Source organism: Lycorma delicatula, chromosome 10 (genome assembly GCF_047948215.1).
Source record: "Lycorma delicatula isolate Av1 chromosome 10, ASM4794821v1, whole genome shotgun sequence".
NCBI lineage: Eukaryota > Metazoa > Arthropoda > Insecta > Hemiptera > Fulgoridae > Lycorma > Lycorma delicatula.
In genome coordinates, this window is record NC_134464.1 from 62,879,125 (window position 1) to 62,898,181 (window position 19,057).

The following is a 19,057-nucleotide window of genomic DNA, read 5'->3' on the forward strand; positions in this document are numbered from 1 at the left end:
AATTTTGTGACATAATAAAATAATTTCTGAAAATTTTTACCTAAACCTGGAATAGGAATTTAAACAAATACTACTTTAAAAAAAAAAAATTAACTTTAATACACTCGTACAATTACTATCATTATCATATTGAGTAAAAATTAATTATTGATTTTGTTTTTTTCTTCCAATCTGATAAAGAAAATTTAAATTAGATCATTTATTTTCGTCATCCGAATCCAATAATTAAATAAAAAAATTTTTATTAATAAATCTAAACGATTTTAAGTTACTAATGGGTAAATCTTAACCTTTCATTTTGTCAAAATATTGTGGGGTGTATGTTTTGGTGTTTAATTAGTCACAGTTTTAATTCTTGATAAAGATTAAATTATTTTTTATCAATTTATACATTTGTAATTAGTTTCTTAATTATTATATTTTTAATTGCCGATCTTGGTCATGTATTTTTCATGTTCTAAAAATTTTACAAATTTTCATTTTCATATTCTCACGTTCAAATTTCTTTGTAAGCTTCCGTGGTGAATTAATTCATCACCAACAAAGAAAACATACTTTTAATCATTACATTTCTTAATTGATAATAAATATATTTTTTTTAATTAATTATAATTACAGATTGTACCACAAAGAAATAAAAATAGTTTCAGGATTTTTTTCTTACTGGTGAAAATAAATAAAAGAATTCATATAAAACTTCTCACGAAATATTTTGTTGTCAAGTTATGGATAACGAAAAATTTTGCCCTGATTTCAAAATGAACCTATACAGATATCCTTGAGTAAAAAATTAAAGAGTAAAATTGCTCTAAACTAGGGGTTATGTGGGAATACTGCGTCAGTAGTACCCTCTCTCACCACAAGGAGCGCTACTGTTTCAGATAGCCATCTTGGAATTTCCCTTTTTCCTGTGGGAAATTCCCTTTTTCTTCGTACTCCTGGACCGGGAAATTTGAAATTTCACGGGGTTGCCAACCAAATTATTTTCTAAACATTAAATATTAATTTTTTTAATTTAATTTAGTTAATATTTCAATGGTTGGTAGGACTGACGTACAGCTGTTGTAATCGTCTGCTGTGTTGTGACGTCAGAGGTGAGCGTTAGTACTAAATAAATTAATTATATTTAAAGTGTAAAAAGTATCTCGATCGGGTAAGTTTCGTATTCGATCACCTGGTTGATTTTGGTACGTTAAGCCTCACGGCTACACCAGTCTGCCGACCGTGTAAGCGAAATTTGTTCTATGTAAATTGTGAGATTACATTAATTTAGTTAGTGCCGATCGTCGCCGCTAGTACCCGCTACGTCTTGCGCGATTAAATTCGGTATGCACGCGCGCTTTAGTTGAAATCATTAAATTAAATAAAAAAATATATTTAAATAAAATGATAAATATTTTAAATTAAGTTAAGGGTGTAAGCCGTGCACCAGACACAACCCACAGTTGTCAGATTTTTTATATTATATATTTATTTATTTACTTATTTATATCTCCAGTGGTTTTCAACAAAAAAAAAAAAATTGCTAATATCAGTAATAAAAAAATTATAAAATAGGTTTAGCACAGATTAGTTTATTAAATTGAGAAAAAACTAAACTTATTTATTTTCAGATGTTAATTTTGTCAATTATTTTATTTTTAATAAATAATCGATTTTTGTTCGGTTTAAAATTTAAACCTCTTTACGCCTTGTATTGACCTATTTTGTTTTAAATAAAAATTGAAATTCTTCAAAATTTATTTATTTTCAGTTGAATTCATTTATAACAATTTTTCCTGACATAAATTTCACAGATAGCCTATTTTATTACAAATATATATTTGCTATTGTCAATATAAAAAAGTTATTTACACATTTATTAATAAAAATATAATTTTTTTTGAAATCACAATAACTTTTGTTGGATACTACTGCAGAAATAGTTTGAAAACTTTTTTCTGACCAATTTGGTTCCATAATGTTACAGGGGAAATATACGAAGTAATTTGACATGATTTGTGACTCAATCAACGCCAGTTGTCGTCGAAATGACTTTACCGCAGTATTAGTTTTATGTATAAGCACGGTTATAGCTTATAGTTTTAAGTTGAACCCATTTAGAAATTCTGATCTGCAGCAAAAGCTAATTTCCAAATCCATTCAGTGTTCGATAATAATAGTTGAAAAACTATTATTATCGAATGGTAATAGTTTTTCTCGTTGTGAATAATTTCAATCTCTCTCCTCTGAGTTTAAAAAAATGAATAAAACTTTATCATTGCTGTACCATCAAAAGCTGTTTGGTGGGATAAGTCCGGATATGCAGCTTCTTATTTCTGAAAAAAATTCAGAGCAACTGAGAATGGTAAATGTCACGCGAGAGCGAATGAAGTTTACCGTTAACAACACTGGTTCAAAAATAATCCACTAATAAATTGCTTTCCATTTTTGAGCATTGGGCATAATGCCCAATGCCGTTATATACACCAATGGATACGCCGTTTAATATAAAATTTAAGGTTCTATATATGTCCACTAACACAGCATAACATATGGGGCTATATGTCCACTAACACGTTATCTTACTGATGCAGCTCGCTGCGCTGTAGTTAACGATAGCATTAAACTCCATGCGTTACGAGACTTACCAATATTCAATTTTTTTTGATCCTCAGTCATTTGACTGGTTTGATGCAGCTCTCCAAGATTACCTATCTAGTGCTAATCGTTTCACTTCGGTGTAACCCCTACATCCTACATAGCTAACAATTTTTTTACATATTACAAATGTTGCCTGCCTGCACAAGTTTTCCCACCTACCAGTCCCCCAAATATCAAAGCGACTATTCCAGGATACCTTATATGTAGCCTATAAGACTGTCTTTTCTTTTAACTATAATTTCCAAATGCTTCTTTCCTCATCAGTTTGCTGCAACACCTCTTCATTTGTCACTTTATCCAGCCATCTGGTTTTTACCATTCTCCTATAGCAACTCATTTCAAAAGCTTCTAATCTTTTCTTCTCAGGTATTCCGATCATCCAAGCCTCACTTCTACATAAACCTACCCTCCAAACATATACTTTCAAAAATGTTTTCCTGACGTTTAAATTAATTTTTGATTTAAGCATATTATATTTGTGACTGAAAGCTTGTTTTGCTTGTGTTATTCGGCATTTTATATCGCTCCTGCTTCGTCCATCTTTAGTAATTCTACTTCCGAAATAACAGAATTCTTCTACCTCCATAGTCTTTTCTCTTCCTATTTTTATATTCAGTAGTCCATCTACGTTATTTCTGCTACGTTTTATTACTTTGTTTTTATTCTTGTTTATTTTCATGCGATAGTTCTTGAGGAGGACATAATCTATCATTGTTTCTTCTAAATCTTTTTTACTCTCAGCTAGAATTACCATATCATCAGCAAATCGTAGCATGTTTATCTTTTCACCATTCATTGCTACTCCGGATCTAAACTGTTCTTTAACATCATTAACTTCTAGTTCTATGTAAAGATTAAAACGTAACGGAGATAGAGAACATTCTTGTCGGACTCCCTTTTTTATTACAACTTCTTTCGTATATTCTTCGATTATTACCGTCGCAGTTGGTTCCTGAGAATGTTATCAATTGTTCTTCTATCTGTATAATTGAACCCTAAATTTTTTTAAGTTGCTGAACGTTTTATTCCAGTCTAAGTTTTCAAATGCCTTTTCTATATCTATAAATGCCATGTATTTTGTTTTTCTTTAATCTTCCTTCTACTATTAATATGAGCACTAAAATTGCTTCTCTTGTCCCTAAAAGTTTTGTGAAACCAAATTGGTCTTCTCTTAACACTTCTTTCACTCTCCTCTCCCATTCTTCTGTACAGAACTTTAGTTAAGATAGTATTTAAGCTAATTGTTCTGAATTCTTCACATTTATCTTCTCCTACTATCCTTGTTATCATGACAACAACAATTCTTTTTGAAGTCTGACGGATCTTCCCCTTTTCCATAAATATTACACACCAGTTTGTATAATCTGTCTATCGATTTCTCACCTGCACTGCCCATTAATTCTGCAGTTATCCCGTCTATTCCAGGAGCCTTTCTCCCATTCAAATCGTTTAATGCTCTATCAAATTCAGATCTCAGTACTGTATCTCCCTTTTGTCCTCTTCGACTTCATCTTCTTCCTCTATGACATTAGTTTGTAATTCATTTCCTCCGTATAACTCTTCAATATATTCCACCCACCTATCAACTTTGCCTTTTTTATTATAAATCTGTGTACCATCTCTATTTAATATATTATTAGATTTTAATTTATGTACCACAAAATTCTCCTTATTTTTCCTGTATGCTCTGTCTATTTTACCAATGATCATTTCCTTTCCACTTCTGAATACTATTCTTTAATTCACCCTTCTTTCGCTAATTTGCACTTCCTGTTTGTATTGTATTTGTTAATTGTCGATAGTTTCTTTTACCTTCTTCATCACTAGCATTCTTACACTTTGTACATTCATCGATCAGCTGCAATATATACTCCGATATCCAAGGTTTTCTACCAATTCTCTTTGTCCCGCTTGAGTTCACTTCTGATGATTTAAGAATTTCCTAATTAACATTCTCGATTCTTTTTCTATATTTTCTACGTTATCGTTTTTACTCAGACCTCTTGCGATGTCCTTCTCAAAAATCTTTTTGACCTCCTTTTTCTCAAGCTTCTCTAAATTCCACCGATTCATCTTACACCTTTTCTTCAGGTTTTTAAACCCTAATCTACATTTTATTATCACTTAATTATAGCCGCTATCAATATCTGCTCCAGTACATGCTTTGCAGTCGAGGAGTTGATTTCTAAATCTTTGTTTAACCATGTTGTAATCTATCTGATACCTTGCAGTAACACCAGGCTTTTTATATGTATGTGTATATTCTTCTATTATGATTTTTAAACTGCGTGGTGGTTTAATATTTAATATTTTTTCTATAAACCAGATTACCATTACAACTAACGACAAAGTAAAAATTCTAGAATTATATTAATAACGTTTGTCTGTTATTGATACTAATTATTTGAGAAATATAATAAAATATAACGACATATCTACTCGGAAACAATAAAAATATCAATTGATAAAAAAAAAAACACTAATTCAAAGAAAATATTAATTAGTTACTTATCTCAACCACTATATTGATTGATGAAAGAATATTTTGAAAAATATAATGAAACAATTATGCTTGCAATTCACACCTAAAAAAAATAGCAAAAATTGCAATAATTAATTCAGAAGAACCAGTTTATTCCATTGTGATTTTTGAGAAAAATAATGGTAGGCTAATTCAAAATAATTATTTAAAAAAACAGCTTTGATTTTATAGGGTAAGTTTTGTTTTACGTTAATGACATTTAAAATATATCGAATTTTTTTTGTATATATATATATATATATATATATACTCGTCATTGCAAATCACTTGTTTAACAAGTGATTCTTGTTAAACAAGACTTTAACAAGTAAAGTCGAAGATTCTGAGAGTGAAATCCTCGTAAAAGCTAGTAATTTGAATACTAGACAGTGGATACGGTTATACTTTGAAATTCAATTACCCACACATCTCAGGAACGGACGAAAAAGACCGCGACCAGGTGTGAGTGCACTGCACTGAGTGCTCTCACTAGAGACATTGGCGTCAAAAGACCGAGTCCCGGCTTCTGGAGTGTGGTCCAGGAACGACATATTCGGGCTTAGATACTCCGTCCTAGGGGTTAGAAGGTGGTAATAAAAAGATCTAACCGGCGAGCTGACCTGTAGGACTAGACTTATGACCGGTGGACGGGGAGACCCGTTTGAGTAAACCCCCTGAGCTGTGCTTTGCTTTGTTGTGGATCCGGCGGGGGGGGGGAGGGTGAAAAAAATATATAATAAAACCACTAAAACTTATTTATAAGTAATAAATATCATTCGGATTTTGGGTGGAGGGGTTGCTTATTGTTCACTAATTGATCAGATTGCAATGTATATATTAGAAAAATAAATATACTATTACTTTAAGGAAAATGTAATCTAAATACTATTCAATGTATACGATCAATTCCTTAATATGATGTTATTTTAATTCTTCTTTTGCAAAATCGACTTCTATTTTTCATCTTTATTTATGTCACAAATAAATGTATATTGCAAAAAGAATTTCACGAAGATTCTCAACTGTGAAATAGACCTATTCCAATATGATGCTATTTCTAATAATAAAATTATTGTTCGCAATTCCTTTTTTCCGTGAATTACGATCCTATATAGTATTTCAGTTATTATCTTTATTCGTTACTCGTATTAATATTAATCAATTCACATTTATTATTCATCTTATACACGACTTCCTGATTCTTTTTTCTCAACCACATATTCGTCTTTGAATCAATTATTAAATACTACTATTCTCTATATGTCTTCTTTCATCGTAATCCATCACTACATTTAAAATATAAGGAAAAGAAAAACTTGTTTATAAATAAGGTTAATAACTTATTTTTTTTTTTTAACTTTTGAAATTTCATAAATAACGTATACTTTGTACATATCAGTAACACTAAATACTACAGGATAAGTAAAAAATGGTATATAGTTTCCTGTTGATTATGAATAAGTAAATATTGTTTTTATTTTAATTTTATTTTTACTTCGTCGTATAAGGAAGTATTGTTATCGCGAAAAATTTCGGTTTTCAGATTTCAACGGAAATATCTATTTTGACTATCCCTGAATCCATTTTGACTAATTTCGGCATGATGTCTTTACGTACGTATGTATGTACGTACGAACGTACGTTTGTATCTCGCATAACTCAAAAACGATTAGTCGTAGGATGTTGAAAGTTTGGATTTAGTACTGTTGTAACATCTAGCTGTGCACCTCCCCTTTTGATTGTAATCAACTGAAACAAAAGTGTCCAAAAAACCCCAAAATCAAAAAAAATTGGATTTTTTACTTTTTCTCAACTGCAGTAATAAACCCTTATTGAGAGATTTTCAACGATATATCGTAAGTGGTACTTATTTTCATTGGTTCCAGAGTTATAGCCAAATAAAATTTTAATTAATGAAACATTTGGATGTTACAAGGGGAAGGCACATCGGTTCGAATCAGACTTCAACTCCTTTTTTTTAACTTTGTTTTTAATTTAAATATATTGATTTTTTAATAATTATTAACCTCTGATTGTAAAAATTTTTTAAGATAAATAATTATTCAATAATGACAATAGAAAAAAATATATATATATATATTTGAAAAAAAATCTGAAGTTATTAATGAAATAAAATTTTATGTACTTTTAAAAATGTGTGTATGTAATTTAATAGGCGTACAAGGAAGTCATATAGTGTCCACATCAGGTTTTTTTAAATACGTAAGAGTTGTTTATAGGAATATTTTAGACATAAAACTAAAATATTTCAAATAAATAACAAAAAATGGAATAATAAAATTCATTTAACTTGATTCATAGAAGTCAGAAAGCATTTTACATAAAAACAGATCTCTAAAGAAGAAATTCAGTATAGAGAGAGTTTTAAAAAAATCCAAATTTGGAAGTTTTCCGAGTTAAAATTAAAAATAAAAAAGAAGATCCAATAAGACATGTTTTATAATCAAAAGAAATTATAGAATGAAATAATAAAGGAGATTAGAAAAAGAGAAAACAATAAAAGGCTGAGGTGAAATAAAAGGTTTTAAAAAACAATTTTTAAAAATGCGAAGTGATAGAAAAGGTAGTTAGACAATAGGGAAAAAATATGGACAAAAATAGCTGAATAAGACTGGGAGCTAAAGAATTAAAAATTAACTGTTTAGCTTTCGCTGATGTATGGCATTATCAGCAAAACCGGAAAGAAGCTGAACAACAAATAAAGTATTAGAAAAACGAGTTGCTAAAATGGGGCTAAAAATCGATTTTGAGAAAACGAAAATTTTGACTAAAGATAAATGACGAATTTCCTTAGAATAGATAATAAAAAAATACAGAATGTGGATAATTTCAAATATTTTAGAGAAAGGATCAGTTGTAATTCTTTAGATAAAAAAGCGGTGCCGGCCTCCTTGACGCGAGTGGTAGCATCTCAGCCTTTTATCCGGAGGTCCCGGGTTCAAATCCCTGTCAGGCATGGCATTTTCACACACGCTAAAAATCATTCATCTCATCTCATCCTCTGAAGCAATACCTAACGGCGGTCCCGGTGGTTAAAAAAAAAAAGAAAAAAGTGGTAACAGTTAGAGCTAATTAAATGGAATTAGCTTTCCAACTGACTAAAAACACATATAACAAACGGTCTTTACTGTGGAATTCAAAATTTCGACACTATAAAATTATGATAAAGCCAGAAGCATTCAATGCAACAGAAACCCTAAGCTGTGCAACAAAGGTCTACTAGAAAATCTAGTAAAAAAGAAAGGAAAATTATAAGAAAAGTTTTAGGTCCTAAATTTCAAAATAATGAGATAAAATTAATTCCAGATAATAAATTTTATATTAAAATTGAAAAACTGTGTCGGACACGATAAGAAAACGACGAATTGCATTTTACACCCGTTTATTTAGAACGAATAACAACAGATTGATTAAACAAATTTTTGATTTCTTCCAAAGTAAAAAATTGATGGTGAACGGTTCACACAAGTCAAAGAAGACCTAAAAAAACTGTAGATAACTGTAGAATTTGTATGAGAAAGAGAAATTTTCAGGAGAATATTAAAAAATGAAAATAAAAGTTTCCAAGAATCGCCAAAATGCAAGAACAACTGAGATGAAGTTTCCGAAGAACGAAGGAAGCAGACATTAGAAAGAATGAAGTATTGAGCAGATAGAAAAGCAGAAAAAAAAGAAACCACCGCAAATAAAAAAAAAAAATGATCTAACTTGTTCCAAGGTAAATTATTTGGGGGATAAAAATAATTAAGTTATCCATTTCGATTTAAAATTTTTAAAGGCAGAAACAAATTAAGAGTTTGTAAATTGATATCGTTTATTAATTTAACGTCGATTTCTAAAAGTAGAATATTTCACGTAATTTTAGTAGCTTCTTTTTTCAAGTATTCATAATTGAAAGTCAAATCTCTCTCTCTCTTTTTTTTTCTTCTCCCTCTCCCTCCTCTCTCTCTCTCTCTCTCTCTGTGTGTGTGTGTGTGTGAAAACGCGCGCGAATTTACACGTACAATAGCAAAAATTAAAGAAGTGAATTTTAAAATACACTATATGTGATATATTTAAACAATATTTAATTTTTTCACATAAAAAAAAGCATTTATATTATATAAACAATATAAGGGAAAAAGACCGGCTGGCCCATTGACCTCTTGTAAATATCACCAACACCAACCAAGAAAGTATTTTTTAATTCTTTTTTTTTTTTGAATTTGTTTTTCTCTTATTTCCTCACTCCACGACCAGTCTTAATCTTACTTCATTTCCTTTTTTTATTTTCCAGTTTTTCATTACCTCTATTAAAAGCAGCCTACAGCATTCTCTCGTAGCCCATTATGCTTTTAGCAAAAAATAGAAGTATTCATCATCACACCTTTTTTTTTTCACTCGTTCCTTTTATTCATTCTTTCATTCATAAATTTCTTAATATTCTTTTTTGTCTGACATTTATATCATTGCACTTTCACTTTTACCTTTTTTTCTTTCATTTTTCTTTTTGTTCCTTTCATTCTCGAAATTTAGTATCATTTTCTTTTCATTATATTTATATTTACCATTTTATCATATCTTTTTAATAAAATATAACCTTTTTGAATAGTTTTATTTTTTATTTACAGCACTTGTTATTTAAATCATCTTGATAAGCTAATCTTGTAACTTAAATTTACTACTAATATCATTCTATTAAAAACCTTTTTTTTTTAAATATAAGCTGCATTTTTTTAATCGATTTTCATGTTTGTAATATGATAAATAAAATATTTAAAACATTTACATAGATAGCTTAATCTTTTGCTTTCTATTTTTTTTTTATTAGTTAAATTGTTTTTTGTTCATTACTATTATAGGGGGTCTCCTTTTAAGTTTTTACAAACGACCACTTTTTTCCTGTTCAGCCTCCGGGAATACTACTAGATGGCTACAAACGACCGCTAGATGGCTCTATTGAGATGCGACTTACTATTGTTGTAAAATGACTATTTTTATTGTCACCATGGTGGCAGATCAGAAATCGACCGAGTAGTTTGTTTACAATAACCGTTAAAAAAAACAATTTTGTGAAAAAATGGAAATTTCATGTGAAGGTTTTCGTTGGATGATTTTTTTACGATTTTAATAAGGATCTGAACAACAGTGCCTCGAATCGCTTCGTTCAACTTATGGTAATGAATCAGCATCACAAAAGACTATTTACAACTCGTTTGGAGAATTTTGTCGGGGTCGTGCTTTCATCAGCGATAAATGTCTTGAAGGTCGACCAAAATCGATTGTTGTTCCAAAAAACATCGATGTTGTGCGCAGTATGATTGAAAAGGATCGGTGTGTGACTTACCGTGAGATAGAGGCATCCTTATGCGTACCAAAGACTACAGTATATTCGATTTTTCATGAAAATTTAGCTACGAAAAAGATCTGTTTCCGATGAATTCCGCATAGTTTGACTGAAGATCAAAAACAGTCTCGTGTCAATCGGTGTAAAGAAATGCTCAAATAATTCGACCGAAGAAATGCAAAATCCGTAACAGGTGACGAAACTTTGATACATTTGTAATAGCCGGAAACTAAGCAGCAATCAACTTTTTGGGTGTTCCAAGATGAACTGAATCCAACAAAAGTGGTTCTTTAGCGAAACTGTTCCTAGAAAATGATCGCTTCCTTCTTCGGTTATATTGGTTATATACTACCATCACTTTAGAGGATCAAAGAACAGTTAATGCTGAATGGTTTATAATAATGTTTTACCAGAAGTCATTAATGAAATCAGGAAAAAACAGCCAAAAACGTCGCATCATTCTTCATCATGACAATGCCATCTCTCACACAGCACGTGCTATGTTTAAAAATAGTGACAGCTCAGAAATTGGCTGAGTAGTTTGTTTACAGTGAGCGTTAAAAAAAAAACAGTTTTGTGAAAAAATGGAAATTTCACGTGAAGGTTTACGTTGCGTGATTTTTTTTTACGATTTTAGTAAGGGCCTAACTTAAGAACAATGCCTCGAATCGCTTCGTTCAACTTATGGCAATGAATCACCTTCAGAAAAGACTATTTACAAACGGTTTGCGGAATTTTTTTATTTACAAAACAATTGATTATTTGACGGGGAAGAATTAACGTCTTAGTGCCCGTATTCACCTGATTTATCGCCTAACGACTTTTGTTTGTTCCCGAATTTCAAATAAAAAATACGTGGGCAGCCATTTTCATCGCTACAAAATGCTGTTGAATCCTTCCAAAACCATGTTTTTGAAGTACCAACTTCAGAGTGGAAAAATGTTTCGAGAATTGATTCGAACGCTTGAAAAAGTATTTAAATCTTAGACGAATATTTAAAAAAAAAAAGCCAAAATGATTTGTACCGAAAGTTTTTTTCTTCTTTTTTTTTTTTTTGTAAAAAGTTAAAAGGCGGCCCTCGTAAGAATCAGATTTATATTGATTAATTATTTATGACGTATTTTTCATATGTTTAAGCTTATTTATATATTCTGAGCTGCAAAGTTTCTAAGAACAATAAAAAATTAATTTCTGTTTGTTCGTAATCTTTTTCAGTTTATAATAAATAATCTATTAACGCAGATCAATTATTAAAAAATAAAAAATACAATTTATTGAACATTCCAAAATTAAAAATGTATTTGCTTTTTTATTAATATTTTAAGTTTTTTATAATGAGCAAATTCTAAATATTCAAATATATCCAAATGGATAAAGAAATTCCTCTGCAAACAATTATTTAAAACTGAAAAAAATTCTAACCATATTATCGTATATGTTCAGCAAACAAGATTATAAATTCACTAGAATATTATTATTTTTTAGATCCATAAAGATTTTCATATATATTTTTCAACAAATAAAATTACTATTTTAAATGATTCACATGATTAATTATTTTGAAAAAAAAATAACAGTTTTTAGACGTGAGATACTCTAATAAAATGCCAAATAATATCAAAGAATCAAAAACTAATGTTTTATGTAAAACAAATTTAATACAATTTTTAAAATACTGTTACGTTAAAAACTGCTCAACTATTTATTCAATAGTTGAATGTTTGTGTGCGCGGCTCTACACACAAATATAAAGTACAAGTCATCGTCATTTGATGACCCGTCTGTCGGCAAGTCCTTTATACCACTACTATCTCCATCCATTTATGTCCCAAGCCTGCTCTTTCGTTCTCTTATAGTTAACAATATTCACCTCATCTATTAAATTCATTCTCCCTCTTTTTTCTTCGTCCTTAAGTTGTCAACATTCCATTTCCTCAAACCGTATGTCCTAACTAGTTTCCTTTCCTTTTGTGTACTTCCCACACAAGTGCTCTTTCCTCTTTATCTGTTCGTTACTTCCTCATTTCTCACTTCATCTGTCCATCTTACGTTCTCCATATCCACATCTCAAAAGTCTTAATCCAGTTCCTTTCCCTTTTTCCTCCTAGTCCATGCTTTATTTCCAAACAAGATATTCCATACTTAGCGTTTCGCTAATCTCTTTTTAAAATCTAAATCCAGACTTTTACTACACAATAATTTCCTTTACTGAAGACATCTCCAGTGCCATATCCTTTTTGAGTAGTGTTCAAATGAAAAATATTACATAAAAAAAAAAATAATAATAATTAATACACAGATTTATACAAATCCAACCATATTTGAAAAATATAACAAAAAATCAACGGGGTAAATTCGCAAAAGTGATTGAAAAGCATTAAAAAACAAAATTATTTAAACATATACCGAAATAATTTTTTTCGTTTGTTTAACTTTTTATATTCATCAAAGAAAAGTCATATCTAATAAAATAGTAAGGAGATATTTTAATAAAACTGGTATACTTTTGAAAAATATATTATAATTATGAAAAAAAAATTTTTTTTTTAATTTTATAACGACAGTCATACCTAACTTTAAAATATTAATAATAATTTGATATCTATCAGTTCCATTAATATGTTTTATAAGGTAAAATTGTAAACTATTTGGAAACAAATGATACCTCACTTATTCAAGTAATCAGTTTTGGACGGAAACCGTTACAGCATGTATATGTTCAAATTTCAATACGGAGAAAAGGCCAGGTTGATTTCTAACTGTATGGATTTATTCTCCATGTAAAACAATCAAAAAATAACAATTCGATTAAATTAGCTACAAGCTAATTAGTAGCATTTATTACTTCAGGACGAAGTATAAAAAAACCAATGAAAAAATAGTTTATTTAAAATTTTGTTATCTATGTATAATAATAAAGTAGATTTTTTAATATTAAAGGTCATAGGAATGTACATGAATTTAACATACCTCTTTGTTCATTTAAAAAGATTTTTTTTCAAAATTGTTTAATCTGGTGAAATATGGAAAACAAACATGCCGTTTTCAAGATTTTTTTATAAATTAGGTAAAACTGTTTTATAAAAATATAAAAGTGTTAGAGAATTCCTCGTACAAATTCAGCTGGATCTACGCTTTATTTATTTTTTAATTAAACATGTTTTTCTGCACGAGGTTTCAGTCATTGCTTCATTTAGGCGTGTAACAAAATGCCTAATTTCTACAGCCGTAAGTGTTTACACCTCATTTATAAACTACAATTATTTTCATAACAAAGGAAACAAAATCTGGTTTAAAATTTTGTTTCACATTTTCTCCGTTTTGAAATTAGTGTTATTATACGATTTTTCGTTTTGCACACTTCCTACTTTAAATTACTTAACTAATTTACTATAATAAATTAGTAACCAATTACTGTTGGTAGCTAAATTACTTTTAAATAATTTAGATGTCATCATGTTATAAATAAATTACTTCGGATATTATTTGACAAAATATGATTTACTTGAACAATGGACAACAAAATTATTAAAATGATTTAAAAATTATAATTTCCATTAATGTAAACGATAATATTTCTGTTACCCACAAAGTGAGATTTTACTAGATAACAAGTTCTCATGGGATGATCAAATTGATTTCGTTTCTAACAAAATCAAACCGTACCGTTTTACTCTCAAATGTTTTAATAAAATACTAAGTTTGAGATAATTATTAGTATATATATTATGTTTACATATATATATATATATACTTGTAAGGTGGTTATAATATTTATTTTCAGTTGTTTTTCTAGATTAAATTTCACAAACATTTTATGTTTATAGAAAATCTCTATTAAGCTTAAAAGTCATATATTCTCTTCCTAGTTTTAATGGTGTTGTTTTTTTTTACATTTAAGGGAAGGCGGAATTCGTATCTAATTAATGTTAAGAGAAGGAACATTTTCTTAGAACTCACTGCACCAACTTCGTTTCAAATTTTTACAGGAGGTTTTTTGGACTTTACTATACAACCTGAGTTAATTTGTTAAAAAAAAAAAAAAAACTGTAGAAACTGAAAAAAAATTAGGATCTTTAATTTCTTCTTTTTTTCAGTCATTTGACTGGTTTGATGCAGCTTATATTAAACCCCAAAACGTATGAATGAACCAGGATGACGATTGTAAACTAGTGCAAAGTATAATGTCATCTATTGTGGGGACCCCTTTAAAAATTAAATTAATTTTTAACAATAAAAATGATCTGTTAGATAATTTTCTGGTGCCCATAAGTATTAACGTGTACTAAAAATAATTTTATTTCATGTGTTTATATTTAAATAATAATTAATATGGACTTAAATACATTTATTTTATATCTTATAAAATGTATATATCGTATTATTATGTCTCGATCAGAATAAAATATATTTTATTTAGCAATTAAAACGTATATAAAGAATTGACGGCAAAAATATGTAAATTAGTTTACTCAAACGTGTGAAAGAATGCTTTAATGGCCCATTCACGACATGTTTGGCTGATGTATTCGAACGATCAACTCTCATTAAAATTTACTCGTTTGAAAACGCAGCATACAATTTCGTATATTTGAAATAAATAAAGAATTTGAATTTAGAAAAAAACTGCATTTAAATCGTTCAATTAGTTTACAACCAAGAACAGAGCTTTTGCTTAAAATAGGCACACGCTTCACGCTTCGGCAGTGATCATCCTAGGAGAGGGGATAAGATTAAAATAGCTTTAATTATATTAATTTATATATCATTTTTAAATGAAATAATTTTTATTCTGTTATAATTTGAATACGATTTAAAAAACAAAATAGCGTAAGGAAAGTAGTACCAAATTTTCACACGTAGCAGCACTGTCCTTCAAAATCTCATTGTATTACACTTTCATAAAATAGCAAACGTACACGATGATTAAATGAAGGTTTTATTTCTAGCTTTATTACATTAATTTCATTCCGGGAGTTGTCAGGTGCGATGGTGGTGTAATGGTGAGCATAGTTGCCTTCCAAGCAGTTGATCCGGGTTCGATTCCCGGCCATCGCACAAATTTTTTTTAACACTTATATTTAAAAAAATGAATTATCAGTGATAAATTAAATAATACGTTCTAAAACAATTAATTATAAATTTTTTCTGTTAGAATAAATAATTAAAAAAATAAATTGTAGCATTTTTTAAAAATTAAAAATTGGTTACTTATTACGATTGTTTTATATAGGATTTACACATTTTCTTTAAAAAAAAAAATATATATATATATATAATTTTGAAAAAATAATGTATTTTTAAAGCGAAAAAAAATCATAAATGAAAATTGTATAAATTGAATTTCCACTTACCAACAATTTAAAAAGTGTAAATTCTAGTACTTTCGGAGCTGTTACTCCATCTTCAGGGATGATAATTTAAATTCAAATCAATAATCGTTTTATAATAATAATGTAATGTAATGTTTAATAGTCGCAAACATCTTACAAAAATTACGTTACTGACTTATTGATGTACGAATTTTATTCTGACGACCGACTATTATAAACATAACAGTTTAATTTTAAAAATGACTTTTGATTTGAATTTAAATTAACATCCCTGAAAATCCCTGAAGATGGAGTAACAGCTGCGAAAGTATTAGGATTTACAATTTTTAAATTTTCGGTCAGTGGAAATTTAATTTATATAATTATATTAATACCAACGGTGCCAAATACGTAGCAAATTAAATATAAATGAAAATTATTAAAAATATTCAAGTAATATTAAAAATTAACGAAAATAAGAATTCGAAAAAATCTATATTTATTAAATTATGATAAAATATCTGTTTGAAAGAATAAATTAATTAGTTTTATAACTAAAGAATAGAAAAAAAGAATCAGATTTATGGTGCAAGTTTGGATTAGAAATGACTGCAGAGACAAAGAGGTATCCTGTAAAACAAAAAAAATATTCTAGAAATTACAACAAAAAAAGTTCTAAAATGTTCTATGAAACAATATTTTAAAAAATTTTCCCAAACAGTATTTTGTTCAAATTGACAATAATGGTTTCCATTAATAGGTCACAGGCGGCACACAGTTTGTTATCTCATTCATAAATTTTTTTCCTTTATTTCTATAAAATCAGTCTTTAAAAAAAAATATTTTTTTTTTTTATTTTTGTCTGAAGTGTTTGGTGTTTAAATAATTTTTTTTTAAATATTTATTTCAAAAGTTTCTCTTAAGAATTTCATTTAATTAAATTTAAATTTATTTCACTTTTCATATTCATATTTAAATTTTAACAATCTTTGAGTTCTTTAAATAGATGAACATATTTATAAATGTATTGATTTAATTCGTCTGACAACTAATTTATTTTTGTTAACGACAGGAGGCAAGGAACAACGGAACAAGTTCCTATCATCGCTGTGATTGTACAAGTGAATTTATCGTAGAACGATGAAGTGAAAACTGTATAGCGAGATAAACTAAATAATAGATTTTTTTTTTAAATTTGCTTTGCTCCAAAAAAATAATAAATAAATAAATAACAAAAAAGAAAAAAAAACAATTCGTACAAAAAAAAGTAAAAAATCATTTTGTTTTTAAGAAAATTACTTTACAAAAAATTTTCTATTTTGCATTGCTAGAAAGAAAAGCAAGTGGGCACGCTGTTAGATACAACGATTTTATAATTAAGCGAGCTTCACGATTTTATTTTTAGTTATGCATAAATGGAAAATTATTTAATTTTTTTTTTTTTTTTTTTTAAGTAAAGCATGATATTAATTATTTTTATTCTCTACTTTGTAGTCCTTTTAATGTTAATTTTACCTTTACTTCCGTGAGCGAAGTAAACAACTTTCGGTTTGCAGATTTCAACGAAAATCTAGTTTTGACTAGTTTTGAGGTGACCTCTGTACGCGGCTACTTATGTATGTATCTCGCGTAACCCAAAAACGATTAGCCATAAGATGTTGAAATTTTGGATTTAAAACTGTTGTAACATCTTGTAGTGCAAGTTTTGATTGCAATCGACTGAACTAAAAGTGTCCAAAAAAGGCCAAAATCCAAACAAATTTGGATTTTGGACGTTTTGTTAACTGCAGTAATAAGTCTTCATTGAGAGCTTTTCATCGATTTATTATAAGTGGTACTTATTTTCATTGGTTCGAGTTATAGCCAAATAACACTTTAATTAATGAAATATTTGGATATTACAAGGGAAGGGACATCGGTTCGAATCAGACTTCATCTCCTTTATTTTAATTTATTTTTTAACTTTTTTTTTAATTTTATTATATTGATTTTTTAATAATTATTAACCCGTGATTATGAAAAGTTTTACAAGAACTAATAATTCAATAATTACAATTAAAAAAATATATCTATGAAAAAATCAGAAATTATTAGCTAAATAAAATTTTATATCTTTTAAAACTGTGTAATTTAATAATGTAATTTTTAATAATGTAATTTAATAGGCATTATTACATATGTGTATATGTAACAAAATTGGTGAAACATCTGATTATTTAATATTAATTGAAAATTATGATTTAGAATCGTATTATTTTTGGATTCTCTAGTTTAATTTTATTCGATTATTCTGGAATTTCTGTTTAATTTTATCTACCTTAAAGTTAACTTCAGTGACTGAAAAATAGACCCTCACAAAAACAACATAGCATACATGCCCGATCTTTAATAAACTGCAAAAAATTCTTATCGTTTAATTCATTATTTCTCTGATATTGTCGGACAATATTCTCCCTAAGTCGAAGTTGATGATCGTGTCGTTTATTTGTTTTTTGTTGCAAATCATTTAATTGCTTTTTGGTTTGATGTAATTCTTCTGATCTTAATTTGGGTACAACAATTCTTTAGTTTCAGCAATTGTGTAACAGTCCACTTTATTAAACAATTGGAGGATCGTATCTCACTTTCAAATGAAATAATTCTAAATTAAGTGCAACAAAAAATGTGTATATGTAATTTAATAGGCGTACAATGAAGTCATGCGGTCTCCACATCATTTTGTTTCTAATTGTATAAGTATTTAAACTGACAAGTAAGTTTTTATTTTAGTTGTTTTAATTCCTTTACAACAAAAAATATATTTATATCCAGTTTATTATAATCTGGAGGAGTAGTTTCCATTATTATAAATTATACTGAGTATTTATAATTAACTTAGATGATTAGCGTACAATATACATTTAAAATCCGCTATAACAGCCACCTGATTTTTCTTTTTCTCTTAGCCTCCCGGACCACCATTAGGTATATTGCTTAAGAGGATGAGAAAAGGGAAATTTTGTAGCGTGTGAAATTGTCATGCATGACCGGGATTCGAACCAGGGACCTCCGGATGAAAGGCCGAGACAGCTCCATTCCTTCAGATGTTCTTATATCTCCGACAAATATAAATGTTCTATATATATAAAATACAGAAATATATGAAATCAACAATTGATTATTGCATTGTCACCCAACTTATGCGCTGTATAAAATTTCATCATTGTATGACGTCGAGAAATGAGTTTATTAAGT

The 19,057-nt window shown here is 28.5% G+C and overlaps 1 non-coding gene across 1 annotated transcript; it reads left to right on the forward strand.

Annotated features, from left to right (window-relative positions):
* Positions 1–15,497: 15,497 nt before the first annotated feature.
* Positions 15,498–15,569, forward strand: TRNAG-UCC (transfer RNA glycine (anticodon UCC)). Its single transcript has one exon. It is a non-coding gene; the product is annotated as a tRNA-Gly (tRNA).
* Positions 15,570–19,057: the final 3,488 nt, after the last annotated feature.